Raw genomic sequence first — 17569 nt, 5'->3', positions numbered from 1 at the left:
GAAAATTATTAGAATTTAGCATTAATACTGGAGTGATAGATGTGCAGATGATGATGTGCAAGTAGAGATACAGGGGTGCAAAAGAGCAAGGGTGTACTTACACCATGAGGATGAGGTAGTCCGGTGTTCTATTTACAGATTGTCTGTGTACAGGTACAGTGATCGGCAGGCCATGCTTTCCACCTGGCTAACCCTACCCCGATCAACAGCCCTCCACCCCCCACAGCAACTCGCCCAAGCCTCCTCCATTTATCCTTCACCCAAATCCAGATAGCTGATGTTCTGAAAGAGCTGCAAAATCTGGACCCCTACAAATCAGCCGGGCTAGACAATTTCTAAGGTCTTCGAAAGCCAAGTTAATAAACAGATCACTGACCATTTCGAATCCCACTGTACCTTCTCCGCTGTGCAATCCGGCTTCCGAGCCAGTCACGGGTGCACCTCAGCCACGCTCAAGGTACTAAACGATTTCATAACGGCCATCGATAAAAGACAGTACTGTGCAGCCGTCTTCATCGACCTGGCCAGGGCTTTCGACTCTGTCAATCACCGTATTCTTATCGGCAGACTCAATAGCCTTGGTTTTTCTAATGACTGCCTCGTCTGGTTCACCAACTACTTTGCAGACAGAGTTCAGTGTGTCAAATCAGAGGGCATGTTGTCCGGACCTCTGGCAGTCTCTATGGGGTACCACAGGGTTCAATTCTCGGGCCGACTCTTTTCTCTGTATATATCAATGATGTCGCCCTTGCTGCGGGCGATTCCCTGATCCACCTCCACGCAGACGACACCATTCTGTATACTTCTGGCCCTTCCTTGGACACTGTGCTAACTAACCTCCAAACGAGCTTCAATACCATACAACACACCTTCCGTGGCCTCCAACTGCTCTTAAACGCTAGTAAAACCAAATGCATGCTTTTCAACCGTTCGCTGCCCGCACCCGGCCGCCCGACTAGCATCACCACCCTGGACGGTTCCGACCTAGAATATGTGAACAACTATAAATACCTAGGTGTCTGGCTAGACTGTAAACTCTCCTTCCAGACTCATATTACTGCGCCACCCGTCTCCCGGGTGGCGCAGTGGTCTAGGGCACTGCATCGCAGTGCTAGCTGCGCCACCAGAGTCTCTGGGTTCGCGCCCAGGCTGGGCTGGGTTCGCGCCCAGGCTCTGTCGCAGCCGGCCGCAACCGGGAGATCCGTGGGGCGACGCACAATTGGCATAGCGTCGTCCGGGTTAGGGAGGGTTTGGCCGGTAGGGAGGGTTTGGCCGGTAGGGATATCCTTGTCTCAGTATGTAAAAAATGTAATAAAATGTATGCACTCTACTGTAAGTCGCTCTGGATAAGAGCGTCTGCTCTTGGCCGGTAGGGATATCCTTGTCTCAGTATGTAAAAATGTAATGAAATGTATGCACTCTACTGTAAGTTGCTCTGGATAAGAGCGTCTGCTAAATGACTAAAATGTAAATGTAAATGTAATATTAAACATCTCCAATCCAAAATCAAATCTAGAATCGTCTTCCTATTTCGCAACAAAGTCTCCTTCACTCATGCCGCCAAACTTACCCTAGTAAAACTGACTATCCTACCGATCCTCGACTTCGGTGATGTCATCTACAAAATAGCTTCCAATACTCTCCTCAGCAAACTGGATGCAGTCTATCACAGTGCCATCCATTTTGTTACCAAATCACCTTATACCACCCACCACTGCGACCTGTATGCTCTAGTCGGCTGGCCCTCGCTACATATTCGTCGCCAGACCCACTGGCTCCAGGTCATCTATAAGTCTATGCTAGGTAAAGCGCCGTCTTATCTCAGCTCACTGGTCACCATAGCAGCACCCACCCATAGCATATATATCTGACTGGTCACCCCCAAAGCCAATTCTTCCTTTGGCCGCCTTTCCTTCCAGTTCTCTGCTGCCAATGACTGGAACGAACTGCAAAAATCACTGAAGTTGGAGACTCATATCTCCCTCACTAGCTCATATCTCCCTCTGACAGCACCAGCTGTCAGAGCAGCTCACATATCACTGCACCTGTACATAGCCCATCTGTAAATAGCCCACCCAGCTACCTCATCCCCATACTGCATTTATTTATTTATCTTGCTCCTTTGCACCCCAGTATCTCTACTTGCACATTCATCTTCTGCACATCTACCATCCCAGTGTTTAATTGCTATATTGTAATTACTTCGCCAGAATGGCCTATTTATTGCCTTTACCTCCCTTATCCTACTTCATTTGCACATGCTGTATATATACTTTTTCTACTGTATTATTAACTGTATGTTTGTTTATTCCATGTGTAACTCTGTGTTGTTGTATGTGTCGAACTGCTTTGCTTTATCTTGGCCAGGTCGCAGTTGCAAATGAGAACTAGCCTACCTGGTTAAATAAATGTGTTAAAAAAAATGCATTTAGATCCGACCTGGCACAGCCAGTGCCATCAATAAACAAGGGATATTGGACAAATTAGCCACATTTATGTGGCCATAAAAACAGCCTATAACAAATGACAAAAGCATTATTCCTTATGTTTTGATGTGTAGCATATGCAAAACTTTATAGTCCATTTTTAAAATTGTTTTTTAGGCGGCTTTTCTAAAACAATAATGAATTGTTCACCTCACAGTTCAGCAGTCAGAGAATTGAGCACTACATGTATCAGGGCATTGCATGCATAGGCCTATTAATGCGTCCACAACAGCAATATGCATTTCTTTATGTCACATGGCTACTGCGTCTCCTATACAAATATAGACTTACAGAAGGAGGCTAATTTGTTAATTTCGATCTGAATATTTTGTATTAAGATAAGCATCATATTGTTAGTAGGGGTGTTATGGTGACCTTATTACCGCCACACAGGTGGTCACAAGTCATGACCACACGCAAATTCCACGTGACCGTTTAGTCACCGTAACTAGGCTTCTCCAAGCTCTGATACTGCTTATAGTCATTAGTAGCCTACCAAACTTGCTAACTGCCTGGTACTCAGCACTCCCCTCTAGTCCCTCTAATAACTCTGACATCAATGCAAATGTAATCAAAAATCAAATCAAACACTTAAGGAGAGCCCATGAGCTCATGTTGCGCAACACTTCTTTAGGCTATGCAATTGCGTGAGAAAACAGCATTTTAATGTTCTCTATTAAAAAGAGGAGGATCCCATCAGCTTTCTATAGGCTAGGCTTACTATATTTATTTCTTAACATTTCCTTAAGCATGTTGCTTCGCTTTACAACAGGAGTATAGTCTACCTGGCCAGCATGAAAATGAACCATGTGGGAAAAGCATCTTCCATTCGCTATTTAAGTGCATAGATGTTTTCCCCTGTCTCTGTTCCGAGACAGATGCATAATAATTGTCCATTCTAAATCAAAACTAATTCCACATATATATTATTTAGTATTTGTAAAGACAAGATTAAATTAAGAACAGACTGATGGGTGATATTTTTAGCCTATGTGTCACATTCTGACCTTAGTTCCTTTTTTATGTCTTTATTTTGGTTTGGTCAGGGCGTGAGTTGGGGTGGGCATTCTATGTCTGGTGTTCTATGTTGTCTATTTCTTTGTGTTTGGCCGTGTGTGGTTCTCAATCAGAGGCAGCTGTCTATTGTTGTCTCTGATTGAGAACCATACTTAGGTAGCCTGTTCCCACCTGAGTTTGTGGGTAGTTGTTTTGTGTTTGTTTTCACCATTCAGGACTGTTTCGATTTTCGTTGTTATTTCACTTTGTTATTTTTTGTATTTTCGTGTTCTGTTCTATTAAAGTAACATGGACACTTACCACGCTGCGCTTTGGTCCGATCTTTCTTACTTCTCGTCAGAAGAGGAAGATAATCGTTACACTATGTCGTGGCAATTTCCTGTATTACCAAATGATGAGAGAGCAAACCACACACCAGTCAGAGTTATACTTAAACTTCACCTTTAATAATAATTAAGCTTTTGCAATCGCATTTGACTTTCAACATTTCAGTATCTCTAATGAAAAGTTGAGAGTGGCCAACATAATGGCAACTGAGATCTTTTATAGCAAAGATCCACCCCCTAGTCGACATGACAAACCACAGATAATAAGAACTGCTTCACAAAGAAATACTTTTACTTGAGAGAGGAGTATCCCATAGCTAGACAGCATTCGCTATAAATTATCGTTCAGTTTGGTCTCCTAAACAAGGTTCTAATCTCATTCTTGGTACTTCACAGAGTACCAAAACATTACCTCATCCAATGGCATATATAAATTGTCAATTCTAGATACTCCCATCTCAAATACACCCAAACCTGGACAAACTCACTGAAGACAGTGAGTCTCTTAGGTCATATACTAGGTCAAGATAAGGGCAACCTCAGAGGGGACATACAATGGTTCCAGACACTGCCATACTCCTCCCCCCCAATGAGAAAAGGAGGGAGTGACTGGCGTACAGACATTGTATGAGATAACTAACTGGTTCCCCATTAATCACGCCATCCCTTCACATGGTTAAGGAATAGTTACAGACACATTCCCATAAGACAATGTTCCATTCTGTCCTCCTCCCCTTCTGATATTCTACATAGCACCACATGGTTTAACAGATACATTGACATATGAAGACAGCCTGACCTTTCCCCTCTCTGGGCCCCAAGTGACTAAGCCCTAGCTGAGAAGTGATAACTGCAACTGCCAACCCTATAGTCCAAAGGGAAACATTCTAATAATGACAAGTATCTCACAAGCATATTATGAAAATAAAACATCTTATCTATGTTACCCAACTAATTCTGATTCATCCCCAACACCTATCACTTGTAAATTGTGTTATCACTTGTGAATGATGCCCAGCGTGTGCAGTAAGGCAAGAAACAGCGCATGCCTTTTTTTGTTTTGCAAATCACAGTGCACACCTCATGTAGCCTAGCCCATAGGCCCATATGTTTTGATAAGGTTTGTATTGTGGTGGAAAAATTATGACATAAGCTTATGAATTGTTTAACCCTGGCTATGTGATTGTGTGCATTGGTTGCTATAATGTAACACATATTTGCTATATGACATGTTTTATAACTACTTCCCTTTGTGCTCACTAGACGAGGAAGTGTGTGTGTGTGTGTGTGTGTGTGTGTGTGTGTGTGTGTGTGTGTGTGTGTGTGTGTGTGTGTGTGTGTGTGTGTGTGTGTGTGTGTGTGTGTGTGTGTGTGTGTGTGTGTGTGTGTGTGTGTGTGTGTGTGTGTGTGTGTGTGTGTGTGTGTGTGTGTGTGTGTGTGTGTGTGTGTGTGTGCAGACAATACTCAAGAGAGAACCTTGAGCTCTTGGGTAAATGCCCAGAAATAGCCCCTGAGAACATTATCAGGAGCAGGTGTCTTGCTAAACATTCTCTTTTGCACCCAAACCTCCTCCCTTGTGCTGAGGAGGAATCATGTTAATGTGTTGTGTGTATCCTAGTTTAAAAGGTGCTTGGGGACAGCCCACTGGTAGAGCTTCTGACCGACCTGTACTGAGTTTGCAGAGTTTGTTTTAACCTCTCCCCTGGCGAGAATCTTAATAAAGTTAATTGACTAATTGACTTGATGAGTCCCCAATGGTAATTTCCATTAGAGTAAACTAAAGTGGCCAAATAACTTCTTAAAATTAAGAACATTAATTCGCTTTACAACCGGTGTAGAGCCTACCTGGCATATATAGGCGTCGTGTGAGTTTCAAGTTTGTGGAGATATGTAATTTTTCGCCATAAAAATTCACCTTTAGCCTATAATAAAGCATTACATTTGTATTGTATTTATTAAGGCAGCAGCTACTCTTCCTGGAGTTCAGTAACATTAAGGCAGTTATATACAATATAAAATATTACTTGACATTACATTTCATAACACTTTTTCACAACACATTAAGTGTTTTCCCTCAGGCCACTACTCTACTACCACATATCTACAATACAAAATCCATGTGTATGCGTTTAAAATCTGATTCTCGCATCAGTTACCTGATATGGAATAGAGTTCCATGTAGCCATGGCTCTATGTAGTACTGTGTGCCTTCCATAGTCTGTTCTGGACTTGGGGATTGTGAAGAGACCTCTGGTGGCATGTCTTGTGGGGTATGCATGGGTGTCCGAGCTGTATGTAACTCTACCTACATGTACGTATTACCTCAATTACCTCGACTAACCTGTGCCCCCACACATTGAATCTGTACTGGTACCCCTGTATATAGCCTCGCTACTGTTATTTTACTGCTGCTCTTCAACTATTTGTTATTTTTACTTATCTATTTTTTACTTAACACTTATTTTTCTTAAAACTGCATTGTTGGTGAAGGGCTTGTAAGTAGGCATTTCACTATAAGGTCTACCTGTTGTATACCTGTTGTATTCGGCGCATGTGACAAATACAATTTTTATTTATTTTTATATTTGGAGCATAGCCTAATGTATTTTGTGTGTATTCCTTTTTAACCTCTGTAACAGGTTTTGGGTTTTCCACTTATATTTTGTGGTTGGACTTTAGCACGTCTAGCTTGTTAGCATGTAGGGCGCACCAATTGGTGTCTCCTTGTTAGTAAGTATGTGTTACATCTGTGCTGGTTGCCATCTCATTAGTGGGAAGGTGTTTCACCTGTGCTGGCCCATGTGCTATTTAAGAGTGGCTGGCCCAGTGCTACAGTTAGCTTGAGAGATGTGGAGGGTCAACACTTTAAGTTGGTGGTCCCTATTTGATTTCTAGAGAAACATTCCTTTATCTGATTTCCCCGATTTTGTTTTGCTCCACCTTTTTGGTTTGGTTTCTGTCTTTACGTTTGGTGTGGGTTCTTTTGTTTGCCTCTTCTTGGGTAAATATAGGTTCCAGTTGTTGTTACTAGTCAACTTTCAGTGGAAACCCCCATACGTGTCTTTCAGAATCCCTCCTAAAACACCGCCTGTTTCGTTTTGGTTGTTGGTCAGTGACTCTTTGTTAGTGCCACTCAAACAGGGGAAACTATTTGTTTTTTTGTGCTGGGGAACGTTAAATCTTCGGACACGCAATATACTAATTTCATAACCTTTATTGGGTAATACTCAATTGTGCTTATTTACCTATGAGTCATTTAGCAGAAGCTCTTATCCAGAGCGACTTACAGGAGCAATTAGGGTTAAGTGCTTTGTTCAAGGGCACATCGATAGATTTTTCACCCAGTCGGCTCTGGAATTCAAACCAGCGACCTTTCGGTTACTGGCCCAACACTCTTAACTGATAGGCAACTGATATGTACATTCTATTAGTTCTGTAAAACAATGCTAATTGCATCAGAAGTATTAGCTTGTGTTGTATACTTTTGAAGTTGCCCTCAACATGACCATTGGCCTGTGTATTAATTTGGCCTGTTTAGCATAGCTTTGCCCTGCTCCCTTGTGTAGATATTAAATTACTGGTTCATTCATAATTGTCATGTCAATGCAACTTAAGATTCTTATAGCAGTGTTATGTTAGTTTATTGTTTTATTGCTATATCCCGATATTGTATTTTCATGAATCATTCCTCTTTACTTTCAGAACACACACACACACACACACACACACAAGACCCTCTAGTGAATATAATTGTCATTGAACATCATAACTGGAACTGGAATTGCTGACATCTTTCTTAAGATTGAGGCCAGCTTTTAGTGAACGTACACTCCTTTACAAGATGAAAAACATTTATGTTGGTCAGATGTATGAGGAAGGGAATCCAGCTGCGGCACTGGAAGTATTTTTAAAATTATTCATGCAAATTGTTGACAGGCATGCACCTGTTAAGAAATGAACTGTGAGAACTGTTAGAGCCCCCTGGATTGATGATGAATTGAACAATTTTACGGTTCATAGAAATTAAGCAAAAGAGGTGACAAACAAGTCGGGCTGCTCAGCTGATTGGTTGACATAATGTCAATTGAGACATTTTGTGACTAAACTTAAAAAGATGAAATGATATTACCAAACCAAGATAAATTACATAAAACACAATGGAAAAATGTTTTTAAATGATATCATGGGCAGAAAACCCAATTAATCTCCATTGTTCATTGAAGTTGATGGGTCATTTATAACAAAGCCTTTTGATTTTGCCAATTATTTAAATTATAGAATTCACTAGTAAAGTGGAAAAACTCAGAAGTAAAATTGCAACATTGAACAGTGAGCTATAAAATTTAATAACGCGTGGCACACTCTATATACAAGCTCCCAGTAATTTATTTTGGTAAACCACCAACGTTTCGGCATCACTGTGCCTTCTTCAGGGTAATGTCATAAACGCTTGAACCAGGTTATGTAGACAAGCAGTGCAATTAGTGCAACCAATGACAATAGTGAGGGGTGTGCCATAATTATTAGGGTGATGAGAATGAAAAAGAAAATTAAACTGTTAAAAGACAGTAGTTTACAGCATGTTGAATAAATTAGGCTGTCATATAACAACATAATTAGATATTGTACATAGTAAAAACATCAATGTATAATAAGCATCATCAACAAAGGGAGCATCTGTGCACCCAAGATGTTTCCTTTGTTGAGGATGCTTGATGTATGTTGTAATGTATGTTGATGCTTTTACTATGTACAATATATAAGCTCTTTTATAAAGGGAATCTTGAATGCACAGATGTTCCCTACATTGATGATGCTTATTATACAGTTCATTACGGTTGAACAAAAAGATTACATGTAACAAAGATTTAATGAAATGGAAACAATTAAATATATTAAACATGCTGCAAACTATTGTCTGTTAACAGTTGAATTTGTTGTCATTTTCATCACCCTATTGTCATTGGTTGCACTAATTGCACTGTTTGTTTACATAACTTGGTTGAAGCATTCGTGACATTACCCTGAAGAAGGCAAAGTAATGCCGAAACATTGGTGGTTTACCGACTAAATTACTGGGAGCTTGTCTATAGAGTGTGGGACTCTCTTTATTTATTTTGACAGTTTACTCGCCGTTAGTCAGCACCTCAAGCAACTTTTTGGGGGGTCTGCGCCAGCTCATGTTTTTATTAGAACATTGAACCGTGAAACATCTTTGTATAAAATATCTAATAATGAAAGAAAATGATTGCCGTTTTGAATTTGGTCAAGTTAGTGTGGGAGAGGTGGAAGAACTGTTATCCATCAATAATGATAAGCCACCAGGTTTAGACAATCTTGATGGGAAACTATTGAGAATGGTAGCAGACTGTATTGCCATCCCTATTTGCTATATACACTGCTCAAAAAAATAAAGGGAACACTTAAACAACACAATGTAACTCCAAGTCAATCACACTTCTGTGAAATCAAACTGTCCACTTAGGAAGCAACACTGATTGACAATAAATTTCACATGCTGTTGTGCAAATGGAATAGACAACAGGTGGAAATTATAGGCAATTAACAAGACAACCCCAATAAAGGAGTGGTTCTGCAGGTGGTGACCACAGACCACTTCTCAGTTCCTATGCTTCCTGGCTGATGTTTTGGTCACTTTTGAATGCTGGCGGTGCTTTCACTCTAGTGGTAGCATGAGACGGAGTCTACAACCCACACAAGTGGCTCAGGTAGTGCAGCTCATCCAGGATGGCACATCAATGCGAGCTGTGGCAAGAAGGTTTGCTGTGTCTGTCAGCGTAGTGTCCAGAGCATGGAGGCGCTACCAGGAGACAGGCCAGTACATCAGGAGACGTGGAGGAGGCCGTAGGAGGGCAACAACCCAGCAGCAGGACCGCTACCTCCACCTTTGTGCAAGGAGGAGCAGGAGGAGCACTGCCAGAGCCCTGCAAAATGACCTCCAGCAGGCCACAAATGTGCATGTGTCTGCTCAAACGGTCAGAAACAGACTCCATGAGGGTGGTATGAGGGCCCGACGTCCACAGGTGGGGGTTATGCTTACAGCCCAACACCGTGCAGGACGTTTGGCATTTGCCAGAGAACACCAAGATTGGCAAATTCGCCACTGGCGCCCTGTGCTCTTCACAGATGAAAGCAGGTTCCCACTGAGCACGTGACAGACGTGACAGAGTCTGGAGACGCCGTGGAGGACGTTCTGCTGCCTGCAACATCCTCCAGCATGACCGGTTTGGCGGTGGGTCAGTCATGGTGTGGGGTGGCATTTCTTTGGGGGGCCGCACAGCCCTCCATGTGCTCGCCAGAGGTAGCCTGACTGCCATTAGGTACCGAGATGAGATCCTCAGACCCCTTGTGAGACCATATGCTGGTGCGGTTGGCCCTGGGTTCCTCCTAATGCAAGACATTGATAGACCTCATGTGGCTGGAGTGTGTCAGCAGTTCCTGCAAGAGGAAGGCATTGATGCTATGGACTGGCCCGCCCGTTCCCCAGACCTGAATCCAATTGGGCACATCTGGGACATCATGTCTCGCTCCATCCACCAACGCCACGTTGCACCACAGACTGTCCAGGAGTTGGCGGATGCTTTAGTCCAGGTCTGGGAGGAAATCCCTCAGGAGACCATCCGCCACCTCATCAGGAGCATGCCCAGGCGTTGTAGGGAGGTCATACAGGCACGTGGAGGCCACACACACTACTGAGCCTCCTTTTGACTTGTTTTAAGGACATTACATCAAAGTTGGATCAGCCTGTAGTGTGGTTTTCCACTTTAATTTTGAGTGTGACTCCAAATCCAGATCTCCATGGGTTGATAAATTTGATTTCCATTGATCATTTTTGTGTGATTTTGTTGTCAGCACATTCAACTATGTAAAGAAAAAAGTATTTAATAAGAATATTTCATTCATTCAGATCTAGGATGTGTTATTTTAGTGTTCCCTTTATTTTTTTGAGCAGTGTATTTAACCACATCCTAAATTACTGTGTACACAGGCGTGGAAGGAAGCTAAAGTAATTCCACTGCCTAAAAATAGTAAAGCACCCTTTGCTGGCTCTAACAGCCGCTTGATGGAATAAACTGATGGAGAGAATTGTTTTACCAAATCCGTTATTTTTCACAGAACAAGTTAACTACTGACTTTCAGCATGCATATAGAGAAGGACACTCAACTTGTACTGCTCTGACTCAGATTACAAATGATTGGTTAAAAGAAATGGATAATAAGATGATAGTTGGACCTGTATTGTTAGATTTCAGTGCAGCCTTTGATGTTATTGGTCATAAATTGTTATTGAAGAAACTAATTTGCTATGGTTTTACATCACCTGCCATCACATGGTTGGAGAGTTATTTATCCAATATAATCTAGTGTTCTTCAATGGAAGCTTCTCTTACATCATATGTACAATGCGGTGTCCTTCAGGGCAGTTGCCTTGGGCCGTTACTCTTCTCAATTTTTTATTTCACAAATGATTTAACACTGGTCTTACACAAAGCTAGAATGATCATGTATGAGAATGATTCCACACTCTACATGCCAGCAACCAAAGCCAGTGCGCTCACTGAAATTCTAAATAAGGAATGGGTGATTAAAAATAAACGGGTCTTAAATAGGTCTGAAACTAAAAGCATTGTATTTGGTTCAAAACATTCTCTAAGATCTAAACCTCAACTGGATTTGTGTATAAATGGTGTGACCATTGAGAAAGGTGAGGAACCTAAACTCCTAGGTATAACATTGGATGGTCAATTACCATGGCCAAGTCATATTGACAAAGTTGTTGTGAAGATGGGGAGGTATGTCTGTTATAAAACGATGTAATGCGTTTTTTACACAAAAATCAACTGTACTAGTTGTTAAGGCTCTGGTCCCATCTTCATTACTGTCCGGTAATATGGTCAAGTGCAGCAAAGAAAGGCCTAGCAAAGCTGCATCTGGCTCAAAACAGCGCATCACACCTTGCCCTTAACTGCACATACAAAACTAACATCAACAACATGCATGCCAGTCTTTCCTGGTTGAGGGTTAATGATAGATTACCTGCTTCTCAAAATATTACTGTGATGAACGGGGTTGAGAGCAGAGCAGAATACAGATTTCCATTGTAACTTTTGGACAAATGAAGTTGTATTGTCTTGTGGTGATTTGGTCTTGCTTACTCTAGCCTAAGTAAACACCTCAAAGGCAGTTATTTTCTGATGTGATTGATTGTGTTGAATTTGACGGACCACATGGCCATTAATCTCTCATTCATAACTCAATTCTACTTAAAATATCATCAGGTCTGGGAACTGCTGACAGTAAACACCAATACAGGTAACAGCTGTTGCCACGGTGAACATGACTTTATTATAATCAGGAGAAAAAGGACAATATAAAAAATATATATATTATTCATAGACAGTACACATACTGGCAGGCTATGTCTATTGTACTACTTACTTTTGGAGGTACAACTCATTTCCTAATGAGATGGTAAATATGGATTTTTAAGGGGGACAGTATCATGCCTTAAAATGAATTCAGTTCATGCCAGTTGCATAGTGACAGTTGCATTCTTGTTTTAGCATCTGATTCCTCATAACGTTTTGAGGGGGAAATATCAGCATGAAATCTATTTTTCTTAAAGAGTGTAATTTGTATGCCATGCTCAAATTGCCTTTCAACATTCATTTGCAGAGATGCCTGTGATGAACTTTCTAAAGACTAGTGAGATTTGTCACACGTTTTCCATCACTCGTAATCGCTAGTTGCTCCCTAAGTAATATGGAGTTTTGTGCAGAGAATAGGATTGATATCATACAGTACCAGGGACTGTATCCCTCGATCCTTTGAGACAATCGCCTTTGTCTGATGGATAATAAAATGTGCAAATTTGCTTCACCTTCTCTCGTACAGCTCCCTAACAATTACAGGCTACGTGTGTCTTTCATTTTTTTTTATGTAGTTCTGTCCTTGAGCTGTTCTGCATTATGTCATGTTTTGTGTGGACCCCAGGAAGAGTAGCTGCTGCTTTCACAACAGCTAATGGGGACCCTAATAAAATACCAAATACATTGTGATCAAACCTCCTTTGGACAATTTGCAATCACTCATGAATTATATTTTTAACTGTTGGGTGTGGAGTACTCCATGAAACCCAATTAAACTAGAAGCCTAATCAGTATATCTCTTTTGAAATGTACAGTAGTGATTATAAAGTTGCCATTCCAGTACTGAGTTAACATAAAAACAACCTAATGTACAGTCAAATATAATCATAATGCATGAGTGTAATGTGGTCCCAGTACTGATAAAAAAATAATGAATAGAGAACAAAGAACAGATAAAAACCAACCCAGATGTTCATCTTTCGTCCATCGTGAGGAAGGACTGAAATTATGAGAACTGAGGCTTGCCAATTTTATTTACCATTCATATTTCCTTGTTATTTACTGCAGCTACATTTGAGAGCCCAGTATCCTCTGGCAGCTCTCTAGCAGGATAGTTATGAAGCTAGATAAGGTTGTTTGTTTCATATAGTGCCAAGATCATTCTTATAGCAGATCAGTTCTGTTCTCATTCCAATTCTAAAATATTGATCAAAATCATGGAACTTAAGCTATTGAAGCACTTTCAAGCAAAATTAACTCATGAGTTTTATTATATTGAACAAGCCATATTGACCTGTCCCGATGTTCATCAGGCTATTTGCTTGCAACTCCGGCAAAACAGGTCGCAGCTGCCAGGTCGCAATTGTAAATGAGAACTTGTTCTCAACTTGCCTACCTGGTTAAATAAAGGTGAAATAAATAAATAAAAATAAATAAAAAACACATAGTGGGTAAGTAATGTTTAGTGACACATGGTAGCCTTTTAGCTTGTTACTGTAAGTAAACTATTGAATACTTACCGGACATAGAATTCATATAAGTGATATCATCACCTAAACTAAAATAGTATCCATACATTCTATGCCTAGATTAGGTTAAACTAATATGGAACATTTAGCTCCGGGCAATGAAGCCACACCAGTTTATGAACTGTGAACCAGCAATTTTCTCAAATGCAAGTAATGGTTATGGCAGATTGTTACTGGGCACTAGTTTGGGTTGTTAGTCCCCTTGGGGCTTGGAGGCTTTTTGATGGATAAAGCTTCAGCCACACAGACCATGTTTTAAGTTCTCAGCATCTTTTCCATAGTCCTCATGCATCTCTTGGTGGAGTGGGGGGGTGTAACAATAGCAGAGCAAGAAAAGCTGCTCTGTGAGGTAAAAACAAAAAAAGGCCAGGGCACCAGGATGCTGTCCCTGTACTGTGACTCGGCGGGAAACCCATGACTCTCCACCAACAATTAAGTCTCCTGAGAGAAACATGTCCTTATCCTGAAGGGCTTGGAAGACACTACGTCCTGCCAAATACTCTGAGATGGCCGGGTCACTCCAACAGAAGCAGCAAACTGTTGTGGTTAATGTGCAACATAACAGATTAGTTATTATCTGTGTGTGTTGTTTGTGGGTCCCCGCTGTAGCTCGTGTCCAAGACAGCTGTGCAGGTTTTTTTTCTAGGGGTAATAATGATGCATTTCTACTGGGCGGTCCCAGTGGATTCAGCTCCCAGGTCCCAGTGGTTGTGGTCTGTGGCATTGGTTTGATGGTTATGCAGTCATAGACAGAAATACAGTCGGCAAATGAGGGATGAAGGTTGGTTTTAAGAGTAGTGTTTCATCATGATTGAGGAATTAGTGTTAAAGTTTTAAAAGGTCAGGATAAAGATTCAGACTTATTGCAATCATCTTGCTTCAGTTAATGTCACAATCTATCAATATTATGGTAAGGAAAATCATCATCACCTTCATTATGTTACGCATTATTATGAATTCGGAATCAATATGAGGGTTAAAAATTCACCACCAAATGCATAGCCAAATAAAAGTAATTTAATCAATAAAAAAGTGCATTGTCATTGTCATACAGTTCCTTCAGAAAGTATTCACACCCCTTGACTTTTTTCACATTTTGTTCTGTTACAGCCTGAATTTCAAATGGATTAAATTGAGATGTGTCACTAGCCTACACACAATACCCCATAATGTCAAAGTGAAATTGTTTTTAGACATTTTTACAAATTATCAAAAATGAAAAGCTGAAATGTCTTGAGTCAATAAGTATTCAACCACCTTATTATGGCAAGCCTAAAAAAGTTAAGTAGTACAAATGTGTTTAGCAAGTCACAATAAGTTACATGGACTCCCTCTGTATGCAATAATAGTATATAACAATATTTTTGAATGACTACCTCATCTCTGTACCCCACACATACAATTATCTGTAAGGTCCCTCAGTCGAGCAGTGAATTTCAAACATAGATTCAACCACAAAGACCAGGGAGGTTTTCCAATGGCTTGCAAAGAAGGGCATCTATTGGTAGATGGGTAAAATAAAAAAAAGCAGACAATGAATATCCCTTTGAGTATGGTGAAGTTATTAAATACACTTTGGATGGTGTATCAATACACCCAGTCACTACAACTCAGTTGCCGGAGAGGAAGGACACCACTCAGGGATTTCACCATGCGGGCAATGGTGACTTTAAAACAGTTAGAGTTTAATGGCTGTGATCAGAGAAAGATGAGGATTGATCAACAACATTGTAGTTATTCCACAATACTAACCTAAATTACAAAACGGAAACGAAGCCTGTACAGAATTAAAATATTCCAAAACATGCATCCTGTTTGCATTAAGGCACTAAAGTAAAACTGCTGAAAATGTGTCAAAGAAATGCACTTGTCCGGAATACAAAGCGTTATGTTTTGGCAAATCCAACACAACACATCACTTTTGAAGATAAAAAGAAAGAGAATAGAGCTAAGCACAGGCAAAATCCTAGAGGAAAACCTAGTTTAGTCTGTTTTTCAACAGACACTGGTAGACAAATTCCCCTTTCAGCAGGACACTAACCTAAAACACACAGACAAATATACCCTGGAGTTGATTACCAAGACAACATTGAATGTTCCTGAGTGGCCTACTTTAGTCACAGTTTTGACTTAAATCGGCTTGAGAAAATATGGCAAGACTTAAAAATGACTTTCTAGCAATGATCAACAACCAACTTGACAGGGTTTGAAGAATTAATTAATATGCAAATATTGTACAATCCAGGTGAGCAAAGCTCTTACAGACTTACCCAGAAACTCACAGCTGTAATCTCTGCCAAAGGTGATTCTGACATGTATTGACTGAATACTATTCATTTTCAAAAAATTTGCTAACATTTCTGAAAACATCTTTTAACTTTATTATTATGGGGTATTGTGTGCAGATTGGTAAGAAAACAATATTATATTTAATCAATTTTGAAATCAGGCTGTAACACAACAAAATTTGAAATAAGTCAAGGGGTGTGAATTCTTTCTGAAGGCACTGTAAATTGCCATGAGGAAATAGACCAAATTGTTTATGCTGAGTTTATGGGCACATTGTTAAAAATAATTTCCAAACACCTTAGATTGATTGTGTTATTTAATTGGTTTACAAGTGTTTTTATTTCTTACGTCTTTCCTCTAACTGGGGCTAGTAATCTCCAAAGAGTTGAATATGGAACAGGCTGTCTTCTATCTACCACACAGGCTTATTTAATTATCTCTAGATCCGTCACTGTCTATTGTTATTATTCGTTTTGGAGGTAAAAAAAAAACTAATTTAGAAATCAGTCAGATAATTAAAAAGCCAGCTAAAGCCATTCCCTTAGGAGGATGGTGGTGTATCACACTGCTGAGACTGAAACTTCACTTCCATGTCAGACAGATGCAAGTCTTTAGGCAGAATGAATGCATTTTAATAGCAGAGTTAACCTTGTGACTGCCTAAATGACTCTTTAACTTCTATTTTCAACTGTCTTTGTGAGCTTTTTCTACATTTTTGTTTAACATTTTTCAAAAAAATAATATCATGTCGAAACAAAAGCAGTTTTGAGGTGACAAAGATACTGAAATTAGGTACATGGGAAAGTTTGTTGTTTTATTGAGTATCATCTTCGTTATCATAGTCTTCATCATTACAACAACCACACTCATCATCATCATCATCACCACGCCTATAAATATAATTCTGAGCAAATACCTAAAAAAATATCTCAAAGATGTTGTTTTATAGGATGGATTTTGTTTGCCCTTCTGTGATGGATCCGACCCTTTCAACCCTAGAATGATTCTCTATGACTGTTGAACTTCAATGACACAATGATTGTATATAAATATCATGTAGCTTTGTCAACCTGTCATGCTAGTAATACCCTTGACAAATAGCATCATGAAAAATGTAAGTCGTTTCCCTGTCAGGATGCATTAAAGGCCTGATCCAGCTTCCAAAGACAGTCAATACTCTGCCCCTGTCTGCTCCATTAAAATCACTTTAGGAATCATGTTTCACCTTGACACATGCTATAGTCATTTGTCTTCTGATGCTGGGCTGGGCTGGCCTGAGTGCAGCTAGTGCCACGCACGCACGCACGCACGCACACACACACAGACACACACACAAGTCCCATGGAAAAAAGCTTGATGGAGATGTTTCCTATACTGTCTGAAGACATCTCATCTATTAGGAGATATAGATATTAGTCAACCTTCATTGAAATGCTGTGACACATGCTTGATGTAGACACTGTAGCAAGCTAATCCATGACACATGTTATCTTGGGTGGTGATACCATGGACTGTATAAGTTCCAAGTTTCT

Source organism: Salvelinus alpinus, chromosome 17, assembly GCF_045679555.1.
Source record: "Salvelinus alpinus chromosome 17, SLU_Salpinus.1, whole genome shotgun sequence".
Lineage (NCBI taxonomy): Eukaryota > Metazoa > Chordata > Actinopteri > Salmoniformes > Salmonidae > Salvelinus > Salvelinus alpinus.
Note: the sequence above shows the minus strand (reverse complement) of the source record.